The sequence below is a fragment of the Bos javanicus genome, chromosome 9, assembly GCF_032452875.1.
Source record: "Bos javanicus breed banteng chromosome 9, ARS-OSU_banteng_1.0, whole genome shotgun sequence".
Lineage (NCBI taxonomy): Eukaryota > Metazoa > Chordata > Mammalia > Artiodactyla > Bovidae > Bos > Bos javanicus.
In genome coordinates, this window is record NC_083876.1 from 58,676,232 (window position 1) to 58,699,834 (window position 23,603).

Below are 23,603 nucleotides of genomic sequence, written 5' to 3' on the forward strand. Positions count from 1 at the left end.
AAGACAAATGAAAAATACAAAGCATTATACTTAAAGCAATTAAAATATACCAGTAATAACATGAAATGTGACTGGATGTCACTTGTCATCCACTTGCCAGTTACATATCGGAAAATTTCTGCTATACAGTCGAAAGAGACATACCTGAAGTATAAAACCTAAAGTTCGAAACAAAGTAAAACCTCACAAGATTTGTACAAGTAAAATAAAAACATTATAGGCCAATGTTTCATGTAAAATCAATTCCAAATAGATTGTAGATATAGATATAATTGTGAGAGAGGAAAATATCTATATCTAAGATTTTAACATAGAAAAGGTAGTCATGATCTTAAGTTAGGAAAGTATTTCTTAAAGAAGACTCAAGGAAGCACTAAGAATAAGAGAAATGACATTAATTGGATTTTACTAAAATCAAGAACCTCTGTTTATCAAGAGATGTTATCAAAAGAGTGAAAAGGCAAGCTAAAATTAGAAGATATTGGCAATTCATATATCCATCAAAAGATTTTCCTAAACATCAAAGAAAAACAAAAAGACAATCTAGTTACAAATGGCTAGACACTTGGAAAAACATGTCCTAAAGAGAATGCCCATGCTTCGATAAATATCATTGTTCATTAAGAAAATGGCTGCTTAAATCACAATACTATACCTATCAACACCCACTACAATGGCTTCAATTTTTGTAATTGAAAGGAGTTATGACAATGTGGAGCAAATGGGGTATCATCTATTACTGATTGGAAAATAAACAGGTAATACCATTTAGGAAAATGCTCAGTATCTACTGAACATAACTATACACTATAATTAATACCTAACAATTCAGTTATTGGGCATAAACTCAACAGTACATTCATTATGTATACCAAAATCATGAATTGAAAAAAAAATAGTATGCTCAATATCATAAAACTACAAACAACCCTAATTCTATCAAAAATAGAATTGACAAATAAAATATGGTATTTTCCATAAAATGGAACACTACACAATACTAAAAAAAATAGTTACTACTACACATAGAAACATCAATCAGTCTCACAAATATTATATTGAATTAAGTGAAATATTAAAAATATTCTCTATTATTCCAACAGTGTAATGTTAAAAGCAATTGAAGCTAATCTACAGTTTGCCTTCAGTGGAGTTATGGTTAGGAAGAAATGTGGAACACTCTTCTATATTTTGATCTGGATTGAGGCTATCAAGGTATGTTTACTTTGCAAAGATCTATCAAATTGCAAATGAATGATTTGTATATTTAAAATATGATTTTAAAGATACTGTCTTTTGCCTTCCACCCTTTGATTTCCTACTGGTTCCTCCCACTTGCTGAACCCATGGAGAAGCCAGAAGGGAGAGAGCAAATCATTGCAGTGAGTAGAATATCAGGGTGCTAGAGCCCTGAGCAAGGCCAGAAATACATCTAAAGTGGCCAGAGCAGAATAACTAGCTCAGGGGCAGTTCCAAATGCACATTGGAGCTTAGATTATAACAATGGAAAACTGGAAATAGATTGAATGTCCGTGATCAAGTGAATAAATAAATTACATCTAAAATAACTATACGATGGTATATCATATATCATTGCAAATTAGAAGTGGATGAGTCAGGAATAATGAACAAACTAAAGCACAAAATGAAACTTCAGAAAGAAAATACAGGGTGACATCAATTTTCTGTATTTTTAAAACATATACAACTGTGTGTGTTTGTTAGTTGCTCAGCTGTGTCCAACTCTTTAGCATTAGAAGTAAAATGCTTAAGAAAATTAATATCAAATTCAGAATAGCTATTTTTTCCTGGAGAAGAGTGAAATGTGGGCAAAGTTTTTACTTGTCTTTGTAATATTTTGTGTCCTAAGCTATGAGACAGTTATCTACGTGTTTATTGCATCACTCTTTACACCTTGGTGAATATCTAAAGTATTTCACAATAAAACACAATAAAAAATTCTGAGCTCATAGAATATCTGTTTTATAGGGCATTACTTGAATTGGGAATAAAAAAAAATAATCATTCCCATAGGGTTAATTTTGACCCATCAATGAAGGGTGAGTGGACCCCATCAACACAGCACATCCTTGATGTGTTTACTCCTAGATTAAGGGCAGGGTCTGGATGCCCTGTTTGTGGGCAGCTGTGTGCAGTTGTGGGCTTCCCAGGCGGCACTAGTGGTAAAGAACTTGCCTGCCAGGTTCCAAATGTAAGAGATTAGGATTTGAGCCCTGGGTCAGGAAGATCCTCTGAAGGAGGGCAAAGCAACCCACTCCAGTATTCTTGCCTGGAGAATCCCATGGACAGAGGAACCTGGTGAGGCTACAGTCCATAAGGTCACAAAGAGTCGGACCCCACTGAAGTGACTTAGCATGCAACACACACACACACACACACGACTGAAGCAACTTAGCAGCAGCAGCATGTGCAGTTGTGGAAGTGATTTGCGATAATAGAGTCATCCATGGCTTTTGAACACAGCAGAGATAACTGGTCCACAAAGAGATTTAATCCTCAGCTTTGACTCATCAGCCTAATGCTCTCTAAAACTGAATTCACTTTAGTAAATGTATATATGCTTCATGATGCTTTCTACTGTGATGTTTATATCTATTTATATAACTGTTAGAGATATCTACTATCAAATGACTATTCTGATGTGTATTCCTTGAAAGTTACTTAATATTTTTTTTTCTTTTTGAGGAAGACCTTTAGGTATTCTTGCTTTCTACTCATTTAAAGGTTTAAAATTTACTTCCTTAGATCATATCTTTATCCTTATAATAATGCCTAATAGAGCTGTCCTTATTTTGCAAGCATAACAAAGACTATATGTTGTGTAATCCTGGAGGCTTTCTGATGAGTACTGCATAAGTTGAGGTCCATTTAACAAATATGATCTCATGCACTGTCAGCATATGTGTACTCACTATAATTAAAATGCAATAACAAGAAATGCATGGCAAATGAGTTTTAAACCTCTACCGACATATGAAATAACTTCTCCCTCCCAGGGTCAATTGAACCACATTTCTCACTTCTTTTACCCTATGTCTCCACATAGATCTATAATAGTAAGGGGAAAAAAATTCCCTTTCTCATTACAGAGAAACACTGTAATAATTTAATTTCATTGCTCAAGCTAAGGACTTTTAAATATCACAATTTCTATGGCAATCCCCTTTCCATTTATTGTACTGGAGAATATCTTTTTATTCAAACTGCATCCATAATATCAAGTGCAAGAAAATTGCAGCTAAACCAATCACAGCATGGTAACTCCTGAATTAATATTCTTAAACAATGAACATAATTTCAGAAATGCTTCCATGTTTCTCTCAACATGGAAGGAATCAATTCAGTGTGTCTTGTGACCTCTAAACCTAAAGATTTAAAGTGGAAAATTTCAGGATCCCAACACTTGGCCTCAAAATTTATTAACAAAACACCTGGACTTTGGATATTTTTCTTTGATTAAGGTTGGCATTTGTTCAGCTAAGCATTTAGCTATAAGGAAAGCTTCTTACCTCAGACTGCTGTTTGCCTGGCATGTGCAAATAGTTTCTCCTCCACAAACACCTACAGCAGCTAATACATTCCACTGTCTAGAATAATCTGAAGATTGGATTTATTTAGATAATGGTGTACTTTGTTACTGTGAAAAGCACTTTCATTTACATAGATAGAATTTTCCATAAAGTTTTCATTCAAATATTTGATATCATATAGATACATCTTTAATTTGAATGGACAGAAGAAATCATTTGTTTCCTTTGAGAAATAACAAGACAGTTAAACATTTTTTTTTTTGGGTGTTATTGGACATTACACGTTATTTACTTACCCTAACAAGGAACTTCTTGTGGTTTTTTTTTTCGTCTTTCTTTTTTTAAAAAATGTGGCCTTCGCAAGAAACCCTCAGTGCCCAGAGCATATTTTCCATCATCTGGAAGCCAGAGCCAGAGTGGGAGCCCAACCAAGATTGGAACAAAAAGTGAAGTCCTCACCTTCAGCACCATCCCTGAGATACCTGTTCCTTTATGGTCTTTTAACATTCAGTTTTGTGAATGTTAAATGTCTACTACACACAGCATTTTTTTTAAGTACGAAGGAAAAACATCAATGAACACACTGAAACTTATTAAGTTAAATGTCACTAATAAACAATTCTGAAAGATGATGCTGTGAAAGTGCTGCACTCAATATGCCAGCAAATTTTGAAAACTCAGCAGTGGCCAGGACTGTTCAGTTTTCATTCCAATCCCAAAGAAAGGCAATGCCAAAGAATGTTCAAACTACTGCACAATTACACTCATCTCACACGCCAGTAAAGTAATGCTCAAAATTCTCCAAGCCAGGCTTCAGCAATATGTGAACCATGAATTTCCTGATGTTCAAGCTGGTTTTAGAAAAGGCAGAGGAACCAGAAATCAAATTGCCAACATCCGCTGGATCATGGAAAAAGGAAGAGAGTTTCAGAAAAACGTCTATTTCTGCTTTATTGACTATGCTAAAGCCTTTGACTGTGTGGCTCACAATAAAATGTGGAAAATTCTGAAAGAGATGGGAATACCAGACCACCTGACCTGCCTCTTGAGAAACCTGTATGCAGGTCAGGAAGCAACAGTTAGAACTGAACATGGAACAACAGACTGGTTCCAAATAGGAAAAGGAGTATATCAAAGCTGCACATTATCACCCTGCTTCTGTAACTTATATGCAGAGTACATCAAGAGAAACGCTGGGCTGGAAGAAGCACAAGCATGAATCAAGATTGCTGGTAGAAATATCAATAACCTCAGATATGCAGATGACACCACCCTTATGGCAGAAAGTGAAGAGGAGCTAAAGAGCCTCTAGATGGAAGTGAAAGAGGAGAGTGAAAAAGTTGGCTTAAAGCTCAACACTCAGAAAACTAAAATCATGGCATCTGGTCCCATCACTTCATGGCAAATAGATGGGGAAACAGTGGAAACAGTGTTAGATTTTATTTTTCTGGGCTCCAAAATCACTGCAGATGGTGATTACAGCCATGAAATTAAAAGACTCTTACTCCTTGGAAGGAAAGTTATGACCAACATAGATAGCATATTAAAAAGCAGAAATATTACTTTGCCAACAAAGGTCCGTCTAGTCAAGGCTATGGTTTTTCCTGTGGTCATGTATGGATGTGAGAGTTGGACTGTGAAGAAGGCTGAGCACCGAAGAATGGATGCTTTTGAACTGTGGTGTTGGAGAAGACTCTTGAGAGTCCCTTGGACTGCAAGGAGATCCAACCAGTCCATTCTGAAGGAGATCAGCCTTGGGATTTCTTTGGAAGGAATGATGCTAAAGCTGAAACTACAGTACTTTGGCCACCTCACGTGAAGAGTTGACTCATTGGAGAAGACTCTGATGCTGAGAGGGACTGGGGGCAGGAGGAGAAGGGGACGACAGAGGATGAGATGGCTAGATGACATCACCGACTCGATGCACATGAGTTTGGGTGAACTCTGGGAGTTGGTGATGGACAGGGAGGCCTGGTGTGCTGTGATTCATGGGGTTGCAAAGAGTTGGACACGACTGAGCAACAAATGAACTGAACTGAATGGAATAAACAATTTTATAAGAATGAATTTTAGGAACAGAATGGAGAATGACTATGATATTTCTTTATTCTTTACCCATGTCAATTAGCTATTTGTCAGCAGCTACTAGTATTTATATTATATAATTAATATAATATTTTTATATAATTTATATTATATAATTGGAGAAGGAAATGGCAACCCACTCCAGTGTTCTCGCTTGGAGAATCCCAGGGATGGGGGAGCCTGGTGAGCTGCCGTCAGTGGGGTCGCACAGAGTCGGACACGACTGAAGCGACTTAGCAGTAGCAGCACTGGTATTTATACTATACATTAATAATTTTAAAGAACTTAGTTTTTACATCTAGTAAAAATACAATATAAGTAGTTGATTAATTAAAAAGTAATGAAGCACTAAGTTTTAAAATTTATTACAGAAGAAAGGATTAGTGACAAGGAAACAGATTCAACTACCTGGTAAATTTATTTTGTATGTAATTCTTTCTTTTTGCTTTTTAATTGAAGGTTGGAAAATCAAGTTTTTCCAATCGGAAAAATTTGAAGACAGTTTAGTTAAATTGAACATTATCTGCAATGTCTAATGTTACGTTGCGATCAGCAGTGTACCCCTATTCAGTTGTGTCTCATTTCTCTTTCGTTATGTGTTTTCTGATAAGACTCACTTAGGTGATTTTAAGATGATAAAGAGTGCATAAGGTGTTTTATTTATCTATGTAAGCACTAAACTGGCAAGTACTACATCCTGAATATAGTAGTATCTTATTTAAAATGATTCACACTTTTTTTCCCTGTGTTCAAAGCACCATGCTAAAGACTGAAAATATTCAGAAAAATTAGACATGGTATAACTTGTCTATCATGGGCTTATAATACATCAAGAGAAACAAGTTTCTAATGAACTAATGTAAATTCTCATAATATTTTGCGCTATGTTCAGTGGAATCACCAAGGCTGTTAATTAATTAAGGTAGCTTAAGAAAGACTTTCAGAAAAGGGCATAGGTGAGCTGGATCTTGAGAAACCAGTGGGAAGGAGGAAGGGACTGCAAATGATGAAGTTTCTCAAAGTTCAGTCATTATGGATCACACCCAAGACCTACATTAACACCTCTCTAAATAGTTATGTCATGTTTTCCTCCATGTGATTCATTTTATCAAATTTTAAATAAAAATGAAATGTTGTAGGGCTTCCCATAATGAAGGAAAATAAAACTGTCATCTGCCACAAAGAGAAAGTGGAGTTAAAAAAAATATATAAATGTTGAAACAAAGAAAACTATATTTGATGTAGCTTTTGTTGTACCAAAGACAGTAAATAGTCAGGTGCAGTCTAGGTCTGCATTCCTTCTTAAAAAAGGAAATCAACACAAGTTACTGAAAGTAAATAAAGATTCATTTAAAAAAATAACAAAAGGATTCTGGAAAGATCTCACTTGTGTGCTCCCAAATTCATATGATAAAACCTTAACCCCCAATGTACTGGTATTTGGAGACAGGCCCTTCTAAAAAGAGACACAAGAAAGCATGCTTTCCCTTTCTGCCTGTGGGGACACAGCAAGAAGGCAGTCATCTCAAGACCTTCAGATTCTTTCCTTTTTAATAAAACAGACTTCCTAGTCAGACCACAGACAAAGACAAATTGACTATCAGAAATTAAGCCATGGCAGTATTTCACAAATGTGAACAGAAATTTATTAAATCATGACATTTATCTGTTCACTACTTTGATAACATAGATCTATTCTATTTTTAATCCTGAATAATTTAAATAATTACTCTACATTAAATATTTAACCTATTCAAAATGATCCTGTCCCAAATATATCAATTAAATGCATACATTATATGCAAGATCACTTTTATTAAACCAAATTAAATATTGAACTAAATTTAATAATTAAACTGGATTTCATATTAGATCAATTTAACACACAGTGTAAAAAGTTCAGTTTGTGTAAGAATGAAAGGGTAACAGAAATAAATACTGGATAGGTTAAAAAAAAAAGACAACTATAAATTTAGTTAATAAAATTTCAAACATGTAAACTTTAAGGTACTAATTCATGTGGCACACACATGTGAGTATCACTGTACTGATGCATGTAAAGATAGAAAAATGTTGTTATACAAGTAGACTTTTATTCTGGAGAGCTATAACAAGTTATTCATGACTTCCTAGAATTATCAGTTACCACCGTGGCATATATATTTCCCTATTAAAATGCAGGCAAATTGAATTAAAACCCCTAAATTATCTTCTCAACACCTAATGAGAGCTACCATGTTCCTAATAAAAGATGAGTTTAGATCATGTCTGAGCAGTTAACCAGCCTCACTCTTCAAGTTTATTTATTAATTGAAAATAAAAGTGTTTATTCAGCACTCAATTGTGGATACTGTTTTAGGTCCTGAGGCTATAGAAATGAATAAATTGGGAAAAAACTCTGTTTCTATGAAGTTTCATTCAAGTGTGAGGAGTGAGGGGGTGACAGAGAACCAAACACATAATGTGCAAACAACATGAAGAAAAGTAGAGAAGAGGAAGGAGGACAGAGAATGGCAGGAACGGAAATGATATTTTATTTGGGGAACTACGACAAGGCCTTTCCAGAAAGGTGATACTTGGGCATTAAGAGAGGAGGGGGTGTTTCTGACCTGAAAGAAGAGTAGTTAAACCTCAAGACTGAAGGAAAGTAAGTGACTCCTTCTCATACTTCTGATACATCCAGAGAATTCCAGGATTGTTTACACACTGTCCCAAATAGAAATATTAAATGTGAATATTCAGGAAGTTTTAAAGATCATAGACATCAAAGAAAGCTCTCAAAATCTTAAACTTTTGTGCAACTATCAATTTAGATGTTAGTTCTGACACATATATAAACCCCAGTGAAATTCAAAATATAATTATTGGGACTTTCCTGGCAGTCCAGTGGTTAAGTCTCCATGTTTCCAGTGCAGAGGGCATGAGTTTAATCACTGCTTGTGGAACTAATATCCCACATGCCACGGGTGGCCAGAAAAATAGTAAAGTTCTTGCCTCACTGAACTTGTTTTTAAGAAAGCAAAAAATATACTACAATTGTTTATATCCAAAATTTAAATCAACTCTGGACTCTAATCACTGATACACAAGATGAATGCTATCTTCTGTTTAATTTAAGGCAAACCAAAATGTGCTGTCCATTTCTCAAATGCCACAGTCCCTTTTCTGCCTTTATAAGGAGGACACATAGAACATGACTGACATTTCTTTGTTATTTGAAAAGCTTGCAGGGCCTTGGAGTCCTCATTCTGACCATTCATCCCCACTTGTCTTTACTTGTCTGCAGAAGTAAAAGGTATAGAAACATTACACTGAGTTTACACTAAAAGCAAGATGTAAGCTGAAAATTTGGGACTAAAACTCTAAAATAAAACTTTTAAAAAATGAATTTCAGTAAATCTTCTGAATTGTATTATTGGGGTCTATGATTACTGGCCTGGAAAATCCCATGGATGGAGGAGCCTGGTGGGCTGCAGTCCACAGGGTCACTACCAGTCTGACACGACTGAGCGACTTCACTTTCACTTTTCACTTTCATGCATTGGAGAAGGAAATGGCAACCCACTCCAGTGTTCTTGCCTGGAGAATCCCAGGGACGGGGGAGCCTGGTGGGCTGCTGTCTATGGGGTCGCACAGTCGGACACGACTGAAGCGACTTAGCAGCAGCAGCAGCAGCAGCATGATTACTTAACTTCTAATGAGTCAATTTAATTATATAACAAGTGTTTGATGTTTTAAATTCCATTTCTTTTCATTTCAAACTTTAGCAATTATGAAAAGAATCAACCCAATGTAATTTATCTGGAATAGTATAAAATTGGGACAGCTCAATATTTTACACATATTCGATTTTCCACTTCATTGTCGCAGCTCTGCCAACACAGACTGACGTTTTGTCTCATGGCATAAGTAGAGCAGTGAAAGTTAAAATTCTCTCAGTCCAGAGCTCTCATCTGTGAAACTTGCTTCCTCAGGAGATGCTTCTTTTCCATTGCTTGAGATTTTATCTGGCAAAGAATCTCTAAAATGTCTATTTGGTAGCTTTGTGTATTCCTAACTAAACTAGTGAGAAATCAAATTTATTCTAGACAAAAACACTTACTTACCTTGTAAACATACTTCTATCACTGTAAGTTTCTTAAGGTCTCAGAACAAGTTATTCTTTTCTGGATCCTCATACTCTGAATAAATGTCTGACATGCTACAGGTAGCCCCCAGATTGAATTCAAATAAACCACAGTGAAATACCCAGAAGCACTTAGTTCCTCTACCTCTTAAATCTCCATTGTTTGCCTCTGACATGATTTTGGCCAAACTTTATTCAACAGCATTTGTCTTACTGCATGTACACCAGTCTTTACTATTTTATCTCAGTTAAAAAAATAATGAAAATAGTAAAACATGTCCTGAATCTAAATATACCTTGGCTATTGCTCCACAGACTGTCCTCACTTTTGTTGACTTTCCCTTGATTTCACTTCCAAGAAATTAAATATACCTGTTTATAACTTACATTTGTGCTCTTCACTAAGCTCTCTTGATAAAATTCATGAAAATAAGATAGTTTGAATTGCGTTTAGGTGATTTTCCAAAATAACAATTCTTGATATCAACTTATTCTCAAATGAAAAAAAAAATATATATATATATATACTTTATTTAGAACTTAATGTCAATGTTCCTGATCATTGTAGTTATGTATTTTTAAAATATATGCATTTTTCTTCTACTGTACTCTTATAATATGCAAGACAATATTATACATATCAGTACTAAAACACACCAGAAAGATTTATTCATGCAACTTTGAAACTGAAACAATTAGTTCTCCAATGTGATTTTTAGAAGAACTATTAATTCCTCTATTTAATAATATATTCACAATACTTTAGTACTATTTAGTAGGGACCATCATTATTTCTGATGCAAAATCCTTGTTTTAGAAAGATTTAAACTAGCTATGCTCTGGTCCTAATATGTTATTAATTGGAAGGGAAGTGAAACAAGTTAAGAGACATGCAGACTAAGGCTGGCTGTTTGGGTTTTTTTGGTTGTTGTTCCAATTTTTATTCCTTGATATAAAAGGATAGTTGGATCAGAGTCATGGTTTCCTGGGAGCGTGAGAAAATGAATTTAAGGACATAAAGTGGATATGATTAGACATTCTTAAAACTACTTACTAAACTGACGTTTTAAAAAGCAACTGTATAATTTAATAATATAATTTTATAATACCTGTGTCCACACAGTGCTATTTATCTGAAGTTTCAACATCTTTTTGCATTATCCCAACTATCCAGCCTGTCCCAAAACTATGTCCGATGAAGACTTCATTGTGGTACAAAATCCCAGCAAGTATTTTTTTCAGGAACAAAACCTCAGTTATGCTACTGCCACAAAAGTATTAGGAAGGGAGAGGAAGAACATCAGATGTTTCAAACCTCAGCAAGCAGAATTCTTCTTCCGTTGTGTCATACAGATTCATCTCTGTCAATTTTCCAGGACTTCCCTTACACAGATCTATACATTCACAACCTTTTTCAGGACTTCATAGTTCTCCAACTAGAGGAAGAGTGTGTTACTCTGACCTGCTGATGTTGGAATTGATGGCACATACTTGGTCCATGGAATGTGGAAGAAGTGAGGATGTGTTAGTTCCAGTCAAAGGACACAGAAGACATGAAGTATTTCTGCTTATCATTCTTTGCTTCAGTAATTCACAGTGCTAAGAATTAAATCCTGGGTAGCTGCAGGTCCATGATGTATAAGAAGGTACAAGGAGCTGACCTATCCCTATTTCAGCCTGGAGACACTGTGAACAGCAACCCTCCCCTCCCCACCAGGGCTATACATGCCCACTCTCAGGGCTAGCATTAAGCAAAATGAATGGTTATTGTTATAAAACTCAGACTTTGGGTACCTTCATTATGCAGCAGTACTGCAGAAATAACTGACTAATACAGATAGTGTGACTAACATATTCACAGAACAAAAGGAACACAGTGCTTCTCAGTACTGTAGCTAACAGTAGCTAAGTTCAGTTCAGTCACTCAGTGGTGTCCAACTCTTTGTGATCCCATGAATCATAGCACGCCAGGCCTCCAGTCCATCACCAACTCCAGGAGTCCACCCAAACCCATGTCCATTGAGTCGATGATGACATCTAACCATCTCATTCTCTGTTGTCCCCTTCTCCTCCTGCCCTCAGTCTTTCCTAGCACCAGGGTCTTTTCCAATGAGTCAGCTCTTCGCATCAGGTGGCCAAAGTATTGGAGTTTCAGCTTCAACATCAGTCCTTCCAATGAACACCCAGGAATGATCTCCTTTAGGATGGACTGGTTGGATCTCCTTCCAGTCCAAGGGACTCTCAAGAGACTACTCAAACACCACAGTTCAAAAGCATCAATTCTTCCGCACTCAGATTTCTTTATAATCCAACTCTCACCTCCATACATGACCACAGGAAAAATCATAGCCTTGACTAGATAGACCTTTGTTAGCAAAGTAATGTCTCTGCTTTTTAATATGCTATCTAGGTTGGTCAAACTTTCCTTCCAAGGAGCAAGTGTCTTTTAATTTCACTGCTGCAATCACCATCTGCAGTGATTTTGGAGCTCAGAAAAATAAAGTCAGCCACTGTTTCCACTGTTTCCCCATCTATCTGCCATAAAGTGATAGGACCGGATGCCATGATTTTAGTTTTCTGAATGTTGAGCTTTAAGCCAACTTTTTCACTCTCCTCTTTCACTTTCATCCAGAGGCTCTTTAGTTCTTCTTACCTTTCTGCCATAAGGGAGGTGTCATCTGCATATCTGAGGTTATTGAAATTTCTACCGGTAATCTTGTTCTAGCTTGTGGTTCCTCCAGCCCAGTGTTTCTCATGATGTACTCTGCATATAAGTTAAATAAGCAGGGTGACAATATACAGCCTTGATGTACTCCTTTTCCTATTTGGAACCAGTCTGTTGTTCCATGTTCAGTTCTAACTGTTGCTTCCTGACCTGCATACAGGTTTCTCAAGAGGCAGGTCAAAGTGGTCTGGTATTCCCATCTCTTTCAGAATTCTCCACAGTTTATTGTGATCCACACAGTCAAAGGCTTTGGCATAGTCGATAAAGCAGAAATAGATGCTTTTCTGGAACTCTCTTGCTTTTTCCAAGAAGCAGTGGATGTTGGCAATTTGATTTCTGGTTCCTCTGACTTTTCTAAAACCAGCTTGAACATCTGGAAGTTCACAGATCACGTATTGCTGAAGCCTGGCTTGGAGAATTTTGAGCATTACTTTACTAGCATGTGAGATGAGTGCAATTGTGCAGTAGTTTGAGCATTCTTTTGCATTGCCTTTCTTAGGGATTGGAAAGAAAACTGACCTTTTCCAGTCCTGTGGCCACTGCTGCATTTTCCTAATTTGCTGGCATACTGAGTGCAGCACTTTCACAGCATCATCTTCCAGGATTTGAAAGAGCTCAACTGGAATTCCATCACCTCCACTAGCTTTGTTCGTAATGATGATTCCTAAGGCCCACCTGACTTCACATTCCAGGATGTCTGGCTCTAGGTGAGTGATCACCCCATCATGATTGTCTTGGTCGTGAAGAACTTTCTTGTACAGTTCTTCTGTGTATTCTTGCCACCTCTTCTTAATATCTTCTGCTTCTGTTAGGTCCATACCATTTCTGTCCTTTATTGAGCCCATCTTTGCATGAAATGTTCCCTTGATATCTCTAATTTTCTTGAAGAGATCTCTGGTCTTTCCCATTCTTCTGCTTTCCTCTATTTCTTTGCATTGATCACTGAGGAAGGCTTTCTTATCTCTCCTTGCTCTTTGGAACTCTGCATTCAAATGGGTATATCTTTTCTTTTCTCCTTTGCTTTTCATTTCCCTTCTTTTCACAGCTATTTGCAAGGCCTCCTCAGACAACCATTTTGCATTTTTGTATTTCTTTTTCTAGGGTTGGTCTTGATCCCTGTCTCCTGTACAATGTCACAAACCTTCATCCATAGTTCATCAGACACTCTGTCTATCAGATCTAGTCCCTTAAATCTTTATCTCACTTCCATGTATAATCATAAGGGATTTGATTTATATCATACCTGAATGGTCTAGTGGTTTTCCCTACTTTACTCAATTTCAGTCTGAATTTGGCAATAAGGAGTTCATCATCTAAGTCACAGTCAGCTCCGGGTCTTGTTTTTGCTGATTGTATAGAGCTTCTCCATCTTTGGCTGCAAAGAATATAATCAATCTGATTTAGGTGTTGACCATCTGGTGATGTCCATGTGTACAGTCTTCTCTTCTGTTGTTGTAAGAGGGTGTTTGCTATGACCAGTGCATTTTCTTGGCAGAACTCTATTAGTCTTTGCCCTGCTTCATTCCGTATTCCAAGGCCAAATTTGCCTGTTACTCCAGGTGTTTCCTGACTTCCTACTTTTGCATTCCAGTCCCCTATAATGAAAAGGACATCTTTTTTGGGTGTTAGTTCTAGAAGGTCTTGTAGGTCTTCATAGAACTGTTCAACTTCAGCTTCTTCAGCGTTACTGCTCAGGGCATAGACTTGAATTACCATGATATTGAATGGTTTGCCTTGGAAATGAACAGAGATCATTCTGTTGTTTTTGAGACTGCATCCAAGTACTGCATTTCACACTCTTTTTTTGCCTATGATGGCTACTCCATTTCTTCTAATGGATTCCTGCCCACAGTAGTAGGTATAATGGTCATCTGAGTTAAAGTCGCCCATTCCAGTCCATCTTAGTTCACTGATTCCTAGAATGTCAATGTTCACTCTTGTCGTCTCCTGTTTGACCTCTCCCAATTTGCCTTGATTCATGGACCTAACATTCCAGGTTCCTACGCAATATTGCTCTTTACAGCATCGAATCTTGCTTCTATCACCAATCCTACTCACAACTGGGTGTTTTTTTTTTTTATTCCATCCCTTCATTCTTTCTGGAGTTATTTCTCCACTGATCTCCACTAGCATATTGGGTACCTGCTGACATGGGGAGTTCATCTTTCAGTGTCCTATCTTTTTGCCTTTTCATACTCTTCATGGGGTTCTCACAGCAAGAATAGTGAAGTGGCTTGCCATTCCCTTATCCTGTGGTCCACATTCCGTCAGACCTCTCCAACATGACCCTTCCATCTTGGGTGGCCCCATTCAGCATGTCTTAGTTTCATTGAGTTAGACAAGGCTGTGGTCCATGTGATCAGACTGGCTAGTTGTCCATGACTGTAGTTTCAGTCTGTCTGCCCCCTGATCCCCTCTCTCAGTGACTACCGTCTTACCCGGGATTCTCTTTCCTTGGATGTGGGGTCTCTCTTCACAGATGCTCCAGCAAAGCACAGCCACTGCTCCTGACCTTGGGCACAAGGTAGCTCCTCTCGGCCACCGCCCCTGAACTCGGGGCGCAGGTTAGCTCCTCTCGGTCGCCACACTCGTGCGCCATCGCAGCCACCACGCCGTAGCTAAGTTTAGTTCAGTTCAGTCGCTCAGTCTTGTCCGACTCTTTGTGATCCCATGAATCGCAGCATGCCAGGCTTCCCTGTCCATCACCAACTCCAGGAGTTCACTCAGACTCACGTCCATTGAGTCAGTGATGCCATCCAGCCATCTTATCCTCTGTTGTCCCCTTCTCCTCCTGCCCCCAATCTCTCCCAGCATCAGAGTCTTTTCCGATGAGTCAACTCTTCGCATGAGATGGCCAAAGTACTGGAGTTTCAGCTTTAGCATCATTCCTTCCAAAGAAATCCCAGGGCTGATCTCCTTCAGAATGGACTGGTTGGATCTCCTTCAGTCCAAGGGACTCTCAAGAGTCTTCTCCAACACCACAGTTCAAAAGCATAAATTCTTTGGTGCTCAGCTTGCTTCACAGACCAACTCTCACATCCATACAACACCACTGGAAAAACCATAGCCTTGACTAGATGGACCTTTGTTGGCAAAGTAATGTCTCTGCTTTTGAATATGCTATCTAGGTTGGTCATAACTTTCCTTCCAAGGAGTAAGTGTCTTTTGATTTCATGGCTGCAGTCACCATCTGCAGTGATTTTGGAGCCCCCCAAAATAAAATCTGACACTGTTTCCACTGTTTCCCCATCTATTTGCCATGAAGTGATGGGACCAGATGCCATGATCTTCGTTTTCTGAATGTTGAGCTTTAAGCCAACTTTTCCACTATCCACTTTCACTTTCATCAAGAAGCTTTTTAGTTCCTCTTCACTTGCTGCCATAAGGGTGGTGTCATCTGCATATCTGAGGTTATTGATATTTCTCCCTGCAATCTTGATTCCAGCTTGTGCTTCATCCAGCCCTGCGTTTCTCATGATGTACTCTGAATAGACGTTAAATAAGCAGGGTGACAATATACAGCCTTGACGTACTCCTTTTCCTATTTGGAACCAGTCTGTTGTTCCATGTCCAGTTCTAACTGTTGCTTCCTGACCGTCATACAGGTTTCTCAAGAAGCAGGTCAGGTGGTCTGGTATTAGTGACATATAAATATAAGAATAGTCACTCATTCTAATCATGAAACTGAGGGGATTTTTCGTCAGGTTCCAATGAATAATCTCTGTGAATAAACCCAGATGAAAGGGACTAGGCAGTTTGGGCTGAAATAAATATCTTACTGAATATAAAAAGAAAGCTTGAGCTATAGATTTATTTATGAACAAGCATGTGAAGTTGAGTTTTGTTTTCCCATTTCTGTAATTATAATTTATAAAGTCCTCAAAAATATAGCTTAAATAGATATGTTTGATTGGAAGAATCTTTGAAAACTCTGCCTCATAACACAGTTACTATCTCGGAATCGACCAATGGTCTATCCCAACCTGGCTAAAAATATTTGCTTTCTCAAAACTTGTATAATCTCCTAAATCATGCATTTTCACATCTCTTTCTGCCCTTTAATGCCCTCTTCTATGCAAAATATTGACATGACATAGGGGACTAAATAGAGGGAAGATCATTTAGGAGAATTTGAAACTTCAAAGCTTCTTCTAGGGAATTCCTGACTGGTCCCTTCTAACTTTTTCTGTGACCTCCTGAGAAAGAGACAGAGACAGTGGGAAAGGTTCATTTTTGTTTGTTTGTTTTGTTTTTAGAGGATTTGTTCTATTTCTCTTGAAAACAAACACAATCATATATACATACATATTCGGGCTTCTATGAAAAAACATTAAATTCTTAAAATAAATTTCCCCTTTTACTTACAAAATACTGTCAATATTTTGAATTGTATTCCTGCTGGTTGAAAATAAATCAGTCCACTTGAGTTCATTTGCTGTCATGCCGGACCCTTTGCCACCCCATGGACTACAGCACACCAGGCTTCCCTGTCCATCACCAACTCCCAGAGCTTGCTCAGACTCATGTCCATCGAGTCAGTGATGCCATCCAACCATCTCATCCTCTGGCAACCCCTTCTTCTCCTGCCTTCAATATTTACCAACATCAGGGTCTTTTCCAATGAGTCAGTTCTTTGCATAAGGTGGCCAAAGTTTTGGAGCTTCAGTTTTAGCATCAATCCTTCCAGTGAACATTTAGGACTGATTTTAAGTAGGATTTAATGGTTTGATCTCCTTGCAGTCCAATGGATTCTGAAGAATCTTCTCCAGCACCACAGTTCAAAAGCATCAATTCTTTCATGCTCAGCTGCCTTTATAGTCCAACTGTCACATGTATACATGACTACTGGAAAAACTTCAGTATTCTTGCCTTGAGAACTCCATTAACAGTATGAAAAGGCAATAAGATATGACACTGAAAGATGAACTCCCCAGGTCAGTAGGTACCCAATATGCTACTGGAGAGGAGTGAAGAAATAACTCCAGAAAGAATCAAGAGACAGAGCCAAAGTAAAAACAATGCCCAGTTGTGGATTTGACTGGTGATGGAAGTAAAGTCTGATGCTGTAAAGAGCAATACTGCATAGGAACCTGGAATGTTAGGTCCATGAATCAAGGCAAATTGTAAATGGTCAAATAGGAGATGGCAAGAGTGAACAGAGACATTTAGGAATCAGTGAACTAAAATGGACTGGAATGAGCAAATTTAATTCAGATGATCATTATATCTACTACTGTGGGCAAGAATCCCTTAGAAGAAATGCAGTAGCCCTCATAGTCAACAAAAGAGTCCAAAATGCAGTACTTGGGTGCAATCTCAAAAATAACAGAATGGTCTCTGTTCCTTTCCAAGGCAAACCATTCAATATCACGGTAATCCAAGTCTAGGCCCCAACCAGTAACACTGAAGAAGGTGAAGTTGAATGGTTCTATGAAGATTTACAAGACCTTCTAGAACTAACACCAAAAAAAGATGTCCTTTTCATTATAGGGGACTGGAACGGCAAAGTAGGAAGTCAAGAGATACCTGGAGTAACAGGCAAATTTGGCTTTGGAGTACAGAATGAAGCAGGGCAAAGGCTAAGAGATTTGACGAGAGAATGCACTGGTCATAGCTAACACCCTCTTCCAACAACACAAGAGACAACTCTACACATGGACATCACCAGATGGTCAACACCAAAATCAAATTGATTATATTCTTTGTAGCCAAAGATGGAGAAGCTCTATACAGTCAGCAAAAAAAAAAAAAAAAAAAAAAAAAGACCAGGAGCTGACTGTAGCTCAGATCATGAACTCCTTATTGCAAAATTCCAGCTTAAATTGAAGAAATTAGGGAAAACCACTATACCATTCAGGTGTGAAAATAAATCATAGATAAATTAATTCTAGCAGTGGGCATTACAATTCACAAGTCCTAAAATATGAACCTGGAGGAGGCAAAATTACATATAGAACAACTAGAATTGAGCTCAACCATCTTTAGGAAAAAGAACTTATTATTCAAACTCTTCAGTTTCTCAGGAATTAATCCACATACTCTAGAAGATGTAGTAGAAAAAATTGGCATGGTAGTTGAGTAAATTTGCATTTTTATATAAGCAATATCAGTGATAGTTCTCATAAAAACTGAAAGGGAATATTAGAAGAACTGTATAGGTTTCCCAAGAAAAAGCTTTTTCTGCCCTAAATTGTGAAATGTGCCCAATCTTGTCTGACTCTTTGCAACCCCAAAGACTTAGACCTCCAGGAGCCTCTGTCCATGGAATTTTCTGGGCAAGAATACTGGAGTAGATTGCCGTTTCCTTATCCAAGGGATCTTCCTGACCAGGGATCAAACCCACATCTTCTGCATCTCCTGCACTGGCACATGGTTATTTACCTTCTGATCCACTTGGGAAGCATTTCTGCCCTAGTCATATCCTAGTCAAACACGGAAGAACTGACAAAGTTTAAATGATATTTAAGTAACAAAAAGCCTCACTGAAGCCAGCAATCTCTGACTCAGTTGCGTTCTAAAGCCAGAGAAGAACTGGGAGGTTGTACAGAGACAGATTACTTAAAATATGCCCCCAAAGTGACAAAGGTACAATAGGAAAGACATGGCTCAAAGGTAGATTAGAAAAAAAAAGTGCCTCACTCTGTCTACACCAGCCTATGTTTTCCCATCAGTGCTCTGAGGCAAGAACCAATACTGAGAGAACAAATTTGATGGGAGAATTCATAGACCTGGTTCTAAGAATTAGAAATCATACAGATAGCGCTCAGTTTTGACTGCAGGCTAGAAAACAGTTGAGGGTCAGTCAATTATAGCTTGAAGATAAGCCTCATGCTCACTGAATAAAGTGGTGATTAATTAAAAACATGGCTATGTTCACAATCATTGGCCATGCATAATCATTCCCACCAACATTAAATGGACTACATGGATAGCATGAAAAATCCTAACACAAAACCCTCTCAGGACTGACCTTCAAAAAAAAAGCAAATCCTTCCAGCGGACAGAATTGAAGCAGCTAGATTGACTGACCCAGCTGCCACGAAACTTAGTGCTTGATAGCAGACAGAACGGGCTTCCCATGTGGCACAGTGGTAAAGAATTTGCTTGCCAATGCAGGAGATGCAGGAGACACAGGTTCAATCCTTGGGTCATGAAGATCCCCTGGAGTAGGAAATGGCAACCCATTCCAGTATTCTTGCCTGGAAAATTCCATGGACAGAGAAGCCTGGTGATCTACAGTCCACAGGGTCACAAAGAGTTGAACATGAATGAGCACACACTCACAGCAGACAAAAATCTCTTGACAGGCTCTGCAACACATTCACATAATCAGGAGTCCAGTTGACGGAATGACAGCATGATAGATAGCTCCAAGGGTTAACAGATGTAGAATAATAATTTCCTTATTCATGAAACTCACAGTTTTCAGGAAGAGTCCCACCCTAAAACTATAGTGTTTTCCCAAAACTGCAAATGCTAAACTTTCAGCAAATTCAAATGCTTCAAGTGATATATTCATATAAAGTTGTGGGGTCATACTATATGTGATACAAACCAGATCTAACTTTTTTCTGAATAACATAAAATGTCAATGTTTTCACATTATTAGTCATAATTTAGCACAGCTTTCTTCATTGATCCACCCCACTTCTCTGTGTCTCATTTATAATACTTGAATTACATCAATTAATATCCCTTGGGTTTTTGTATTTTATACATGTTTGACACATCTGCTAGTTATTTCAAATTTTATTTAGTCTTTTGGTTCCATAAGAGAAAAGGAATCATCAGCAATCTTTAACCTGTAAGTCTGAAGTATTCCGAGTCAAGCAAAATTTGTCTGTGGGAGACGTTGCCTAACCTAGTCTCTTTTCAATATACTTCTTTTTTCCATCAGAAACCTCTTCCATCACTAGTTTATATTTTGGCCAAAATAGGAAACTGAGAGGTCATTAGATTTCATTTTCAATATCTTGGCAGATTCTTTACCAGCTGAGCCACCAGGGAAGCCCTTAGCATATCTGCCACACTCCTGACATGGGAAAGGACTTGACTGAGAAATTACCCTAAGATCCAGATCAGCTCTCATTCTATGCAGGTCTTAAATCTTATATAAGAGATTTGGTTATGTATTCAATGGGGGGAAAAGGGTGGAGTTTGAGGAATTACCCCCATCTGAGTGTGATCATGCTGAGTTCCAGTGTTGCCACCCAGACTAACAAGTATGAAACACAAGGAGTAACTGAGGGTGATACTCATGAACTTGGATGAGACATCTGATTTTCTATACCTTTCTGAGGATGAATGTCTAATACAGAAATACTTGCTTTCTTTAGCCTCAGAGGACAGATGACTGTCCTATCAAACAATGAATGCTCCTTTTTTCAGTGTTCATGCTACATCTTAAAATGTTTTTGTTTTCACAGTGACTAACGTTTAGTAGATGTTCATACATAAAATGGTGAAAAATTGGTCCTGGATTAGGCTTGCACCCAGAAAATGGATAAAGTCTACAGTGTAAAACTTGCAAAGGAAGAGTATTTGCAGTCTGTACCTTAAAGAGGTGAATCACCACACACTGGAGGCTGTCCGCGTCTGGATATAGTGACAGTGAACCCGAGGTCCTTGATGCTGATAAAGATGCAGCTGTGGTTATCCTGGGAAGGAAGTGAGTTTCTTGATGGCAGATTACATCTCATTAAATTGTGGAAGGACACATTCCAGGGAAAAAGTCAATAAGAAAGTAAGAAATACAGAGCTTTATAAAGATCAACAACAGGTGACAAAGAATTGAAATGTTCTACTAAAGACAAACTTATAAAAGAAATATAACCAAAAGATAAAGTATCTTAAAGGGACTGTGTAATACTGGGAAGAGCAGAGAGTTTACAATATAACATACGGATTTTCATTAGAAAAGTTCATCAGAGGGCAGCCGAAAGGAGAAATGGCACTAGAAGAGCAGGATGAGATTAATTACACAGCAGAACAAAGACATGATCCTCTCACAGGGAGGCAAGCAAGGCTTTTCTCTTTTTATAGATAATTATGCCTAGTACAGCCTAAGATCCAAGTTTTTCCAAACAGGCACTTATTCTAGAAGTGAAATACTAAAAATTTTACTGAGCCAAATCTTTCATGGCATCTTCCTCTATTTCCTTTTTCAGGTGTACACAGTTTGAAAGGAATAAATGCACCCTCAGCCAGGGGAAATGGAGAAACAAAAAGGCTGTACCTGGTGTAAGCCTTGCTGATGGCAGAACAAGTGGGCCAATTCTGTGTGTCACAGAATTGCAGCGATTCTGGTAGGAGATTTTCACGACTTCATAAGAACTTAATAGTAATCAAAGAGCTTTTCCTCCTTCTGTTAAAAAAGAAAAAGTAGGGGGCTGAGCGGACAGGGGAAATCTTTCACCTGCGAGTTAGAAGGGACCAGTTTCCCATTCACAGGCTAGTCCTGCAGGACCACGTCATTAGCCATGAATGCTTTGTTCTTTTGCAGAATGTTTTGCAGCCCTGATGAGTTTGGCTTTGAGTGTCTCCCTGGAGGAGGGAAGACTTAGTGTTGGGAACACAGCAGGCTAAGCCTGTGTTCTAAGGAGAGTGTACAGTTGCTAATAAAGTGTTTGGATTTTGCTTTTCTTCTTTTCAGGTGCAGAAAGCTCTGGTGACCCTGATGTGCTGCCTGAATATTTTGATCTCTTCTAAATCTATGCAGTTTTTGTGCATCTAAAAATAAGTCTTTAAGAGAATGTATTACTTAATATGTATTCAGAGTAAGTAGGAGGAAAAGGAGGGCATTTTATCAAAAAAGTTAAAAGTGAATGAATCTGCAATGACCTTATGCCCAAAAGATATAGAATCATAAGATCTAAAAGCATTGAAAAAGACCTCAAGAGTCCACCCTCGCATCTCATTCAAACCATCATCTCAGAAGCTAACCTCTTCTTGAACATATTGAATGATAAAGGAGGGCCCACCTCCCAAGACAGCCCCTTTATTTTTGGCCATTCCTAATTATTCCATCATCTAAACACTGGTCTCAATTCTGCCATCAAATAGCTTGTTGACACGAATCTAAATTCTCAGCCATATTTGTTTATTGAATTTTGTCAAACATCATGTCCTTTGTCAGCTTTTGTTTGGACTAAATAATGTTAATTTTTTTCTTCACTTCTCATATGGTTTCAAGACTTAAAATCTTTGTGCTTAGGGTCTTCCCTGGTGGTCCAGTGGTTAAGATTCTGCACTTCCACTGCATGGAATGTGGGTTTGATCTCTGGTCGGGGAATAACATCCTGAGTGTTGTGGCTGTGCAGGGGGGGAGGGGGGGGCGCGGGGGGAACAAAGCAAAACTTTATGCTAGCATTTTATCTAAGATTAGTTACCATGTTAGCACCTTAGTTTTAAATGACTAAAATTCCATGGAAACTAGTTAGGTAAGGAAGGAAATGTATTATACAACCACTGGGATTTTTCACAAAATCCAAAATTTTTTAATCAGTTATCTTCTGGACATTCTTTTGAGAGTAAAGTTTCTTTCAAAATGTGATGAAAATAACCTCAATAATTTCTGACCAGTTCAAATTAAAGTCTATTCATTATGTCTTTTTTTCTAACCCATATCTGCTTGCTAACACAGCCATGTTCAGCCCAGCCCAGTCATTGTAGAAGATGTTCCTGTGAAGAGTCAGGCATTCTCTGGTTCCCTGCTTGTAATACTGGTGTTACTGGGTAGGGACTATGAATGCTACCTTTCTTGCCAAACTTAGGCTGTTCTGTAAGATGACAAATAATCCTGCCCAAAATTCTAACAGCAGGACCACAGAGAAACACTGTTAATGGAGTCAAAGTTTTTGGATGCCACATCATTATTTCACATGAGATTTCAGTAAAGTCACATCTCTTTATCTCATAAATTTTGCATTTATATTTTTAAATCAAAGTGTAGGCTTCATATTTGTTTTAATTTCATTCACTCGTATTATTGTTCATCATGTGTTCCAAGCTATTATTTATTACCTTTTTAAATTTTTAATTTTGAGTAAGTCCTAGGAGAGGCACTGAAAATTACTGGCTACATCATGGGTTAGATCCAATAGACATAGGTTTAAGC

The 23,603-nt window shown here is 37.9% G+C and overlaps 1 long non-coding RNA gene across 3 annotated transcripts in view; it reads left to right on the forward strand.

Annotated features, from left to right (window-relative positions):
* The window catches only part of LOC133253943 (uncharacterized), a 259,624-nt gene that overhangs the window by 210,097 nt on the left and 25,924 nt on the right, over positions 1-23,603 (forward strand). For all 3 annotated transcript variants that reach the window (XR_009738504.1, XR_009738503.1, XR_009738505.1), the window contains one exon: positions 21,655-21,792. This is a non-coding gene — a long non-coding RNA (uncharacterized LOC133253943). The remainder of the gene's footprint in view (positions 1-21,654; positions 21,793-23,603) is intronic.